Source organism: Protomyctophum bolini, assembly GCF_963924005.1.
Source record: "Protomyctophum bolini genome assembly, chromosome: 20".
Classification (NCBI taxonomy): Eukaryota; Metazoa; Chordata; class Actinopteri; order Myctophiformes; family Myctophidae; genus Protomyctophum; species Protomyctophum bolini.
The window spans coordinates 25,809,176-25,823,625 of record NC_137881.1 but is presented as its reverse complement, the minus strand read 5'-3'; positions in this window follow the sequence as shown (position 1 = coordinate 25,823,625).

The window sequence follows — 14,450 nt, the reverse complement described above, 5'->3', positions numbered from 1 at the left end:
TTTGCAGAATGCTTGGCCTAATATGACATGCCCTGAATAGGGATGCTACAGTATAGGGTTCATGTGGTTATTATGGGGAGACTTGTATGATGTGCAGCCTTGCTTGTTTTCTCCACCAGTCTGTTTAGCATTTAAAAGACTTCCTGTTCTGGAGCGAATGTTGACACTGAGGCGCTGTGACATTATCCTCCGGTCCTGCCTTTCAGCAACTGAACACTGTGTTTTCACTGTAGTTTACGGTCCGCTTCCAACCACTTGATCACGGCGCCACAAAGGGATCTCTCTCTTTCTCTCCCGTTTCTTTGTTTTGTCCAAGTCTTTGATTCGGTTGTATGGTTGCTGCAGTGACTGGCGTGTGTTTGACTCACTGTGCACTTTGAATAGCACTGAGACACACGCACACACACACACACACACACAGAGGCAGAGAGATGAGAGAGAAATAGTAGACGACAGGAAAAAGGGCTTCGTTAACATGCACAAGAATTCTGTCTACACAAAGAAAAGAAAAGAGATGCTGCCATCAACAAAAGTAGTAAGCCAGGTAAAGAAGTATGAAAAGTGGGGGTGAGGGGACAGGTCATTGAAGACATTGGTGAATGTGACCAGAAAGAGAGGGGAGTAGTTGAAAAAGAGGCTGACACCATGCTGGCTGGGTGAACTGATGCCTGGTTGGCTCACAGAACAGGTACATGCTGTTCACTCTAGGATGTCTTTCCTTCTCCCTCTCTCTGTCTCTCTCTCTGACCTCCCCGTACCTTTCTTTCAGTGTCAGTTCGGTTCAAAGGCACACGTCAGTACTGCACAGCCTGCTGAGGGGATGCTAGAAGAGGAGAGAACAGTCAACAACTCACAGTGTTCAGTAGGAGGAATCAGGTGTCTCCTCTCTGGTTGGTTGGTCCAGCATAGTGGCAGGACTTGAGGACTATCAGGAGGCTGGTTCTGGTTCGGCAGCGCCGCCGGTCATCCTCGGCACAGTTTGGCTGCTGTATATGTCGACTTCTTCCACCTCCTCCTCCTTCACAGTTATTTCCAACCCGTGTTTTTTTTGCTGCTACGTTTAGCACTGTTTGAAACTCACTCTGGCTTTAAGGCTTTGGGGAAAACGGAAACTTCTCTTTTACTGAATGATTATATACAGTCCACATCGCAATTTTGGACAATAAACATAAACACAGTTTTAAAAAAAAATAGCACCATGTTGGTCGCTATTTTCAGTGAATTGAGATTGAGTGTGAAAAATGTTTAAAAGCATAGGGTTAAAAGTGGCAATCGTGCAAAAAGTTCATATATAGGATTCCATATATTATGCTTCCAGAATGACGTAGTAGATTCATAACCATTTCAGAGGGTTGCTATATAAAGCAACCTACTACGGCTTTCGAAAGTCTCATAAAAGCAGAAATGATTCATACGGAGAACGAGGCTTCAATATCAGCCATTCTATTTTCCACTGGATTCTCGTTCCTTCTTCCCTTTCTCGTTCTTTCCTGGAAGAGTTCCTCCGACAGGGCTGAGGAGTACACAATTGCATTCGCATTTGCCGTAAGTAATCCGATTACAATAAACACTGGCTATAAATTCATAACCGTTCCTGGAAGGAATATTTAATGACATTACAGATGTTCATTCTTCGGATTCCTCCCTGGGGGAGAAAAGTCACTTCCAGATTGGATGATCGAGTGATTTCAAATGCGCTGTAGATGGATGGTTTTGTGTGTGTGTGTGAGAGAATGTGTGTGTGTCTGTTTTTTGCATCAACCTACCAGTGAACCCACTGTAGAAATACACTGTTACAAATAAATGTCTGGTATACTACCAAAGTAGTCACATTAAAATATACTGAATTACCTACAAATTTTCAAAAAAAATGCTTTGGAAATAGAAATCTGCAAGCTCACAACACGTCGCTTTAGGACACGCTGTGAGCTTGCAGATCGGCTGTTTTCAAATAGCCAAGAGTGGTTAATGCATGTTTTGAACTAATAATCAAAATTTACAAAGTAACTAGTAACTAAAGTTGTCATATAATTGTAGTGAAGTAAAAAGTTAAATATTTGCCTCTGATGTGGTAGGTATAGAAAAATGGAAATACTCCAGTAAAGTAAAGGGGGGGGGGGGGGAGAAATCCTACTCAAGTACAGCACTTGAGTATATGTACTTAGTTACTTTCCACCACTGGAACTTACTGGGCGAATTTTTTATTTGTGGATGGGGCACATCTCGCTCTCCCTCGCTCTCTCTCTATCTATCTCAACTACTGTACACATACAGTAGTGTGCACAGTGATATATTCATACATGTATATTGCCTCCAGTGTTTTCTTTTCTGATTGGCCTGTGCTTACTTGTTCTTTGGAAAAATTCAAAGAATGCGAACATAATCACCTGCCACCCACACAGTGTGTGATATGAGGGTGTATATCAAGTGCTTGTCATCAACAGACCAAATGATTATGGGTGAAACTCAACATACATACTATGTACAACTAACATGCCACTCATAATATCTGTAATGTCCTTTACGGACCTTACAATGAGTGAGTTATTACAAAATCTTCCTTATTTTCTTTTGCTGAATGAAAATGTGTCAAAGGTAAGAATACACTGTTATCTTGTGTCCGGGCGAAGGTCATGTGAATCACATCACGCATATTGTGTGACTGTTACGACCCAGGCTATAGGGGTCACTTGGTGTAACATGGACTCCATCATCCCCACTTCCCAGACCCCGAACAGCCAGGCCACACAGGTTTATAATCCCAATAATCAATGGTTTAGTTTTACACTTAAGATGAAAGCATTTATGCATTAACTCAGGGATCATAAAAGCTTAAATCCAAGAACAACCCCTTTCTTACCTAATAAAGGAAATATCTAACCTAACATAACCAGAGGACGAAATTATAACAAAAGAGTTAATCTACCACCACCCACACACACACACGGCAATTCTAAAAACAGGAACAACCAGCTTTATAGTTTTTTAGGCCACCACAGGAGAAAATCACAAGCCTGGTTCCACACAAAATGTCTGCAGTCTCCGAGGCTAGGTTCCACCTAAAAGTTAGCCATACTGTATATTAATGGAAGAATGTGGCCTCATGTTACCTTGAAACATCTGCCTGCTGTTAAAGATGCCCTCTGTGGCTCTATCACTTGAAAGCTCTATTCTAAAAGCATCAGATGACTGACTGCCTCTCTGCCTGCCTGACCTCAATATACCCCTTGACGCCACTGGCAGTGTGTTGGGGGAAAACAGAGCTTTTGTCCCTGTGTAAATGCATCTTAACCATATTCACACACTAGTAATCACATTACCATGCGTCTGTGGTGGCTGATTTGAGCTGGCCAGCTGTCGTTAGTAATGTCGTTTGGGTAAATGACTGCTGATGAACAACACCGAACGCTAGTTTGGATCTACCCAACTTCAGCCACACTGATAACTTCAGTGCAGTGGTTCTCAAAACTTTTCCTTTTCTCCAATAACTCTGAAAGTGTAGCCTACAAATGGAGTTACAGATCCTGAGATTCCCTGGACCCCACTTTGAGAACAACAGCTTTAGTGAAACAATATGGCCCACATTTCTTGTCGTGATAGAAATTTGTCAAATGGCCACTATAGAGGATGTATTACCTTGTGTAGTTCTGTGAATCGCTCTGGATTAAGAGCATCTGCTGAATCCCTAAAGTGTAAATTGTAGGAAATAAGTAGCGTAACATGGCTTGCAAATGGTAATGTGTGAGATACAGTACAGTACATGGCCACGTACATGGCATAGAGACGTGGGTCTCTATGCAAACAATTTTGCACGCCAGGACATGATCCACCCCTACACCCATTCCCACACTTGGATCAGCTGACACGGGACCTCTGTCCTGACTCCTGACCCTATATGACACCCTGGCCAACGCTGCATACATCTCAGACTCTCTTCACTCCTGGATCCTGTCCCAAGCTGTGGAATGACCCCTCTACCGCAGTCTGAAAACTCACCTCTTCCTCAACTCTCTTTCACTTATTGTCTCCACCAGGCCGAAGGCATGAGGAGAGAGTATGTTTAAGGACCAAGAACAAGCCAAGGACAAACCTTTGACCTGCATTTTTCACATCTGCCTTATATAGTGCCACCAGGAGGCAGACTTTTGTAAAAGCTTTTTTTTTTAATATTACACTTCCAGATTCGGTCCAAAAACCATGTGCTCAAGATGGATCTGTCCAATATTTTATATTCCATCCTAATTGGCTAACATTGGCTTCCCGTTTTGAAAAAAAGAAAATCATGAACGCAACGTGCATTTTACATGACATCTTTCACACACTTTCTTACTAGGCTGAGGAACAAATCCCATGCTTTTCACGTTGACTTGTTATAGCGCCAGGTGTGACACCACATTTCTCTTTAGGGTCTCGAGCTAAAATGTTCGGGAGCCACTGTGCTAGGCAGCACCTCTTTCTTAAGGAGGAAGTTCTTGACCTTTCAGACATCTGCTCAACAGCTTCACCGACTGTCTGATAACTGATGTGTGCGTTTGTGTGTGTGTTATGCACGTGAGACATATGTGGAATGTTTGTAAGTGCACGTTCCGCCTGGCTGCTTAGAATTCCTCCCGCATGGGTGTGTGAGTGAGTAGCTGGATCGCCCAGCTTTTGACGTGTATTTGTTCAAGGCCAGGGTGTGTGAATGCCTTTGCTGAGCTGCATTGTGTGAGTGACAACTTGATAAATACATTTAGCTTTGTACAGTATGCGTCCGAATATATGTTTGTTCATGCACATTCTGGTTTGTGACAACTGATGGGTTCTGAATACAGTACATTTGTTGTTTCTGGGATTGAACATAGGACTTGGACTGGCAAAGCATTACTGAAGGTCACTCATTACTGTAATGACATGCCAAAAATAAATCCAAGATTGTACTATCCATTTTACAGCTTTATCCAGCTGTATAGCTGTCATGTCGATTTATTGTCAATGTTTATGTAAACTGTAAAAACTGTCCTGTAAGTCCATATTATGGGCTGAGCTTTTTCGGAAGCACGACACTTCAAGAATCAATCAATCATCAATCAATCAATCATGTCTGTCACATGACCGTACTCCTCTCTGTCCCTAGATTCTGATGTCCCTCTCTACAGTTGTCCTGTCCAGGACAACGTTAAAAAGAAGTGGAAGGATAAGGGGCCAAAGGAACTAGCAGCAGAGTAACCAAACAAAAGGTCTTCCTTGCATGGAAAGAATACTGTTTAATGAAGTATCTGTGGCCTATCTATGGCATAAAGTAGGCTACTGTATGTCTCCAAATTTGGGCAAGGTTTTAGCCGAATTAGAGCCCCACTGACATTTAATATGATTCTTATGAATGCTTCAAAAAATTATAACATGTGTGTTGTGGCCTACTGGCAGTATTCATACATTAAGGCCTCTTCAAGAGCAATGACGTAAAACAAATATAGGCCTTCATTCTTTTGCATAGTACAGTATATATAATTTATATATATAGTATAGTATAAGAGTATTGAGAACTGAAACCGAAGAGAGATGAAGTTGTGAACAGTGAAACTTCCCACAGATCCACATGACCAGCAGGCTCTGCACACACCATCTAAATTTAGACCATTTCGTTGTCTGTTGACAGATATAAAGAGGCTTTATATAGAAGGTGAAACCATGGACAGTTTCAGGTGTAATCATTTTTTTACCCCATGATTTTTGCAACCCATTGTTCACCGTTCAGTGCCTAAACTGAAATCCTGGGCGGTACTCAATCTCTGCCAACCAAAGGAGAGCCCAGAGTCTCCTTTAAAACTGCTCTAAAAGAGCACTTATACTGTAGGTCATGGGTTCCCAAAGTGGTTCCCTGGGGGTACTTGAGGGAGTTCCAGAGGGTACCTAACTCAATTAGAGATAGAAACCAAATGGACACTTATGGGTCTGTAACTCAGAGTGTACAAATGGAACCAAATGGACCCGTTCCATTTGTACACTCTCAGAGTTAAATTAACAGTGGTTTTACAATATAAATGGGATAGAAATGCCATTAAATCGGGGGTCCGTAGCATAATGCGTGTGAATCTGGGAGTCCATGAAATTAATGTTTCGGAATCACTGCTATAGAGCCGTAAAAATCCTCCCTTATCGGGGTCACTGGCATAATGTTTTCAAAATGTTGATTTGGGGGTCCTTGATACGAAAACATTTGGGAACTACACTGCTGTAGGTGACTGCAATTCCAAACTGTCCCCTGTACAAAGTACAAGCCTACAGCATTGCCTGTTACGTGCCACGGTGCCAGACTGATGAGCTGGACGTCCAGGTCCATTTCCAGTGCAATAGACATTTTGGTCTAGAAACTAGGAACTTGACGATCTGCCATTTTCTGCAAATGTGCCATTAACGAGAAGCTCAGAGTATGAATGCCAGGGTTCATGTGTTTACATGAGAACCTGTTACTTCCTGTATTGAGAACTGAAACCGAAGAGAGATGAAGTTGTGAACAGTGAAACTTCCCACAGATCCACATGACCAGCAGGCTCTGCACACACCATCTAAATTTAGACCATTTGGTGGTCTGTTGACAGATATAAAGAGGTTTATATACGAATGTGAAACCATGGACAGTTTCAGGTCTCTGAATGAGGCAAGATAAATATTTTTTTTAACCCATTGTTCACCCAGTGCCTAAGCTGAAATCCTCGACGGTACTCACACAGCAGGAATCGAACCTGGAACCTTTCCGCTACCAACTGCACCAACTGCAACTGCACTCCACCATGCCCCAGGCCCAGGCGAGAGAAATCCTGATGTTCAGAGTAGAAATGTATGCCTTGTGTTCTGGATAAAAAGAGGAAGTGAGGCTGAGTTTCTATTCAAAACTGCAGATATAATTCACAAGGGAAAGCTAGTAATAAGGGACAGGTAGTAATAATATAATATAATAACACTGACAATACATGCTGTAGATATTTGATAGTTTACTTCAATGGAAAATGCAGTTCTAACAATAAATAGCTCAACAATAAATAATATACAGTATCATAAGCAAAATAAAAGTGTACAAGTAACATTGTAGTGTTATAGCTGAACTTAACAGGAAGGTTGATACTTCTCTTAATACACGTCCTCAAACACATTGTGCAAACATGAATACTTCCCAAGCGTTAGTCACATCACATGCATCTTTTACAGTTCTGACATTTCAAATGGCGCGTGGCTTAACAACTTTCGCTCTTTCAAGGCCTAACGGAGGAACGTTAGCCCTGGGTCTTTGACCTACAACAGGCACAGAGAGGCTGCTGTTGTCCTATATGCACAAATTAATGACATGCACACGCGTTCACTTGACTTCTACGTACTTCTAAACAACTGAAATGGGAACTGAGACTACTGAGCGGGAGAACGAGGAAGGTAAAGAGAGGCAGGGAGAGAGAGAGAGAGAGAGAGAGAATGTGTAAAAATGTAGTGAGTGCTTTTGGGCTTCTGTTTGAGTTCTTGCCAAAGACAAAAGCGTCATTGTTGTTATAGAAGTCCTGTGACATCACAGTGCTATGATGTCATTTGATGTCAAACGACACGACACTGGTCAAGAATTGCATGTGTGTCTCTGTGTGTGAAAGACAGAGTTTCTGAACAGAAAATAAATTAATAAGCAATGATGTGAGTGTGCGCGCGTGTGTGAGCATATGAGCATGAGTCAGTAACTATGAATGTGTGTGCGATTCAAGACCTATATTGTGCTCAATTTCAACCACTGACGCCAATGTGTGAACTTATACCGACCTTGGTCCCTATCTTACGTGCGTGCGTGCATGCGCACACACACACACACACACACACACACACGCGCACACGCAGGATGGATGTATCAACTTTCAGTTTTAACAACTAAGGAAGCCGATTTCCTTCCAAAACTAAACAAATGAATAATCTTTTGACATGAGGAGGGTGTAATTATCTAACTTGCGGTAGACTATGTAACATGCCAATGAATGCTAGGTATGGTCCACTTACAATTCACACACACACACACACACACACACACACAGCAGCGAATCTCATCATGGCTGCTCTCTCATGGACCCTCATTCATCCAGTGTTTCAGCCCCCAGAGACGGAGCCTTGCTACGGGGGTGAGGGAGGGAGAGAGAAGAGGCCTCTGTCTGGCTCTCCATTCTACGCCTCATGCAAGCTTCCGTGCAGCACAACAGTGAGGCTTTCACAAGCACGCTCTGGTGAGGGGTTAAAGGGGATGAGTCAAAGTGTGTGTGTGTGTGTGTGTGTGTGTGTAACTACTATGTGCTATGCTTCAACGTTGTTCAGCCCTATATACTGTACATTCTCGTATAGCAAATAGCGGAAACAGCAAATCTAAAAGCTTCCACGAAAAAGTCTATAGGGCTTAAGTGGTTAACCGTGTGTATATGGAAGTGTGTGTTAATTGCAAAGATCAATTTAACCCTGTGTGTGTGTGCGTCATAAGAAGCGGATGAGGCTGCTCCTTGCAGAAATCTCCTTCATGTCAGTCCAACCTCTCCTCCCTCTTGCGCACTCCAACCAAACCCTCTTTAATCCCCCCCTTTGTTCCGTCCTTTCCTCTTTCCTTCCCTCGCTCCCTTTTCAGATCCTATTGTTAGTCTGTTACTCTCCTTTTAATTCCTCTCGGTTTGCTCCTTCCGTCGTTTTCCCTCTGCATTTTATTACTACTAACCCTAACCCTGCATTTTATTATTGAGCCGCGGTGCTGCTGCCTCAGCATAACTTGAACTAACGCGTACGCGTACCGTACACATACACACACACACCCCCCCCCACACACACACACACACACTCACACACACACACACACACACACACACACACTCATGCTTGTTAAAGTGGGATCCATGTAATTTTATGTTGTGAGAACAGTCTTTAATAGAGGCTGTTAAGAAATCAAAAGAAGTGTGTATATACTGTATCTGTGTGTACTCATGTGCGTGTGGAAGTCTTTACAAGGACTGATTACTCACACACGCCCTACTGCTCTAACCATGCGTCAATGTGTATGTGCATGCGTGTGTGTGTGCATGTTTGTGTGCGTGCACGTTTGTGTGCGTGCACTTTAAGTTAAGTCAACTGTACCGTAGCTCCTTATGCAAGCCATTTGAAAGTGACAGCGGATCAGGATGATGTAGCAGAGCCGATTACCTGGTGTGTGTGTGTGTGTGTGTGTGTGTGCGGCGCGCATGCGTGCGCGTGTGTGTGTGGCATGTGTGTGCGACTGTGTACCTTCAAACTGTTACACTGTCCATCATGTAACAGTGTATGACAATATAGCACTGTACACAACCAAATCCTGAGTGTTAACTCAGCATTGTCAGTATTTCACTGTGTATCTCTCTCCGTCTCTCTAGAATATAATGACAAATATCGATATTAACTATGAAATGATTTCAGGTGCACGGACCCCTGCATGTTATGTGTTTTCCCACCGGATGGACGCCAGATCTCTCACAGCCTCATGGAGTCGTCGTTGTCGTCGTCGTCGTCCTCGTTCCAGAGGGGAGGGTAGGAGGACGACATGGGGGCCCGATGGCTGCCGCCATGGAAGGTCAGGGTGGGACGAGAGGCCTTGTTGGGAGGAGGACCCGTGGACGAGGAGGAGGAGGAGGGCTGGGGGAGGGGAGCAATGGTGGCCCTGACTCTGCTTTTGGCGCCTAGCTGGCGACCTTGGCTCGGTGCCTGAGAGAGAGACAGAGAGAGAGAGAGAGACATAAGGACAGACAGTGAGAAAGAGAAAGAGAGACGAATAGACAAATTCAGAAACGGGTCTCATGGTCGCAGCTTACGTATTGCCTGTAGGCGGACTCGACATAGGTGCAGGGTTTAAACCCTCACCAGGCGCACCTCTTCTACTACAGTGAACGGTAGAGTGACTGATGTTAGTCTGCCTCAAGTCAAACGTTACTCTTTTACCTGCTTTTTACTAACACTAAAATTACAAAGATGCCCAGAACATCGAGATGAACCTGTTTAGTTTATGGCTGCTCCAACAGTAGTGGCAACATTCCAAAAAAGAGAGACCAGAGCCATTGAGTAATGGTTGAGACGAAGCAGTGAAAGGTCTCAAGGTCTCAGACCCTGTGGTGGATATTTTGACATTCCGTTTTTTAAGTGGTGCAACCACTTCTACAACCAGCTCGCAATGTCCATGTACCTGTTTGTGTAGGTCAATGAGCACGAGTGGTGTGCGCATGCGTGTCAATGAGCACGAGTGGTGTGCGCATGCGTGTCAATGAGCACGAGTGGTGTGCGCATGCGTGTCAATGAGCACGAGTGGTGTGCGCATGCGTGTCAATGAGCACGAGTGGTGTGCGCATGCGTGTCAATGAGCACGAGTGGTGTGCGCATGCGTGTCAATGAGCACGAGTGGTGTGCGCATGCGTGCGCGTGCACCACTGGTGTGCGCACGCACCTGCCACCCGCACCCGTGTGTGTAGTGCCGTGCATGTGCGCGTGCACCACTGGTGTGCGCACGCACCCGCACCCGTGTGTGGATGTTGTTGCTACATAAATAGCCTCAATGCTAGCGAGCTAAAATATAGCCATCCTTGCTCTAGAAAGCACCAATGTTTCCATCTAGACCACTGGATTATCAGCAAAAACCTCCGAAAATTGCGCTAATGGACCAAACCATGGAGAGCTCCGTATTAGGAGTTATTCAGCTTTTAGAGAGGGGAGTTGCACCACTTGGTTCACACAGGTGTGATTTTTTTTCAATGTCAAAGCCGACATAGAAAGTGTCACAACGTGTCGCATCACGATGTATTGTGATCTTGTAGAACGGTTATTTTCAGTGTACAACAAAGGCTACGATATGGGAATATAAGGGACAAGGCCTGACAGATATTGTTATGGGTTTATCAGCCGGCTCTGCGGTGCGACGTAGGTGTGTGGGCTGCATAGTGTGTGTTTGCAAATATTATATGACTCAATAATTCTCTTGATCGACAATAATCATGCAATGGGCCGTATATACGCCATATACGCCACTAAAACTGTCCAACTGCATTATTTGATGGATTATCCTTAGAACATCACCAAATCTAAAAAATGTTTTATGGCAAACTAGGCTAAGTCCTGGGACTCAGGAAATGTATTGTCTGTGTCCCAGCTTTGATATTAACAACAGCAGGTGGTGAAGTGGTAACAGTGTTCTTATCTGGAATTGTTTATTGACGAAAGGGGAAGAAAGCCAATAAATGTAATCAGTGCATTTATGTTGTTGTTGTTCCTCTAAAGCCCAGTCCACACCAACGCAACTTGCAACTTGCAAGTGGTTGCAGTTGTAAGTAGTTGCACTTGCAACATGCAATGATTTGGTGAGTGTCGGCCGATTCTAGTTGTTTTTAGATTAATCGGCAATCAAACCGATGAATTAATTGGTCCGATTAATCTGTCTGTCTTTACAGATAAACAAGCCCAAAGTAACAGCTTGAACAGATCTACAAGCTCACAATATCAAATATAAAAGGTATTAAAGTTAAATCTGACTTGCCTAAGCCTGCAGTGCAGACACCCTGTTACATGTATTTTTCAGAATGGAAAAAAAAATATATATACAGTATACAGAATGAGATCATATCGACATCGGTAATATCGGTCATCGGCCATAACAGCAATTAATTATATCGATATCGGACAAAAAGTGTCATCGGCACATCCCTAATTTGGTGGCCCACTTGCTATCCTCACGGTCTAGTTCTACACTTTGGAGTGACGTATGGTTAATAACCCACGGAAGTTATAATGAGGTGTGTCTGTGACGCAGGAATGTCTGGCAGAAAGTCACCTGTTGCTCCAACTTCTCTACATGGACCAATGTTTGGTATGAAAAGGAAAGTCTAATCTAATTATAGTTGAGAGTAACAGCAGAGGAATTCAAATGTTCTTGGCTGCCTATTGTATCCATGGACACTGTGTGTGTGTGTGTGTGTGTGTGTGTGTGTGTGTGTGTGTGTGTGTGTGTGTGTGTGTGTGTGTGTGTGTGTGTGACTGTGTGTGTGTGTGTGTGTGTGTGTGTGTGTGTGTGTGTGTGTGTGTCTGTCTGTCTCTGTCCTGGGTCAGTGAACCAAATGGAGTTGCTGCTTCACTTCACTAAACTATGAAATCTACTCTATAAATAACCACTATTATACTTAGTCAATCTACATGCTCACAACATGCAATGTGTTTATTTGTTTATATTTTGCCTATGTCCAAAACAGGGATGCCAGGGTTAATGTGGTTAATTATATGTGTGAGGGGATGTCCCTGTGTGTGTGGTCAATGACCCCACCTAGTGGACAACTGAGGAAAAGGCAGACATTACATTGACCAGAAAGAATGGAGAATGAGATTGTTTTGGCAAAGGTTCCTATGAGGTCTCTCTGGTGTTCATGAGAAACAGCCTTCTACCTTCAATCATCAAAACTCTTATCACATCATCTTTATTTGTGAATGTAATCATGTGTTTGACTTGTTCAAACATGACCTTTGCTTTGCAACATCATAAAACTGATTATAGATTAGCTCAGTCACATGATGATGATGATGATGATGATGATAATGATGATTATTATACTTTTATCAGGTGACTGATATTTTCCCGTTCACTGTTTATATTTAATCCCTATAGTTTGTTGACTATTGCTATAGGTCCCCTGCTTTTCTCCCTATACACAAAATCCATTAGCCGAGTTACGCAAACTCCGTTCACTTTATGGAGCCAGTCCAATATGGCTACATAGACTTCTATTGAGCATGGGGATAACCGGAAGTTTACGGAATGCATTGGAGTCTATGGGCTCACGCGAGTACACAAACCGTGACATGACCGGGCTGTTTTCTGCCCCCTCAATATCGCAACTCTTCTATTAGATGGCTCTGGCCGAACATAGCTGATCTACAAGCTCGAGCTTGTAAGTCAGCTATGTTTGGCCCATTTTTTGTCTATTACTGTATGACATGCCCAGAAGATCGATGCTATAGGGAGACAAGTGGTTAATCTGTTTGGAGGTTAAATGTCACACACGTTCTGGAATTTTCCTCATAAAACTGTTAATGGAGTGACTAGTAAAATATGTTCAGACAGCAGGAAGTGTTGCATAAGGCTGTAGAGCTCAAGTCCAACACAAAATATCTGCCCCAAGAGAAGGAGGGAATAATGCAGGGATGCAGGACAACATATAAAGAGGGGAAATGACAGGGAAAAACAGGAAAACTGAGAGGGAACATTGTGCAAAGAGCAAACAAACAAGACAATGTGGAAAATAAAATAATACTGGAAATAAAACCCCTTGCCTGAAGAACTGACGTAGGAGGAGAAAGGATGTGAAAGTACTACAAGTAGGTAAGGAGAACAATAAAGAAATAGAAATGTAAAATGAATGAATACTAGAACGCTCGCCTCAAAACACAGTCACCTCGGGAGTACAGCCGGTGTATAGTAACTGCTCTGCCTGGTATTCCTAAACATAACCTCAATAAACTATGTTTACACCTTAGTTTAATGTGATGTGACATACGTTTAATCATATAAAGGTCCCATTCCGTTTGACTGTAGATACAAACTCTGAAAGCCTTGAACTTGAAGTGATGTCAAGTTACACAGAGGTCTGAGGCAAGGAAGCAACCAGGTGCTCAGGAGGTGTGCAGGTATACAAAGTATACAAATAGTAAATAGTATAAATTGGAAAGGCTACACCATTAAAAACAGTTAATGTAATATAATATATAGCATATGGAAGGTGGAAGAATGGCTACCATAGATAAAGAGGAAGGTAGTGAGAACCAGCCTAAAGTGTGTGTGTGTGTGCGTGTACAGTAATGAATGGTTCTCACACTTTTACATTTCAAGGCCTCCCCTTAACTCTGACAGTATACAAATGGAACCAAATGTGGCTGGAGCTGGCAGAATGGTCCTCAACTTGCCTAGAATGAAAAGGCAGAAAATGGCCTTTTTGAGTGTGATTTTCGTTTTTTTCATATTAACACAGTTCGAATGTTGAAGAAGGTTTTCTTATTGATGTGGGGAAATTAAATGTATACATTTAAAGTCAAAGTGGGCTTGTTTTTTCGGTTACTTTAACTCTGTTTTGGGGGCGGAGAGGTGCAGTCCAGAGATTTGCATACTGGTTTCAATTGGTCACTCTGAGCACCGCCCAATAGCGTGCTTGTGTGTTTGTAAACACAGAGTTCTTCAACATGGAGGAGCATTTGGGATTTTATAGCTATGGTGGAAGTAACTCTTTCTGGAGATAAATGGACACCCGATGTCGGTGGAAGACCTATACTGTGGGGTGGCATGGTTCCAGTGCGAGTCTCTCACTAATGCCTCCGCTGCTCACAGGCTAAATATCTCACTGCCGTGCGAGGGGTCAAGGGATTATACTTTCCAGAAAATAAACAAAACCGAAACAAAGCCTGCTAGA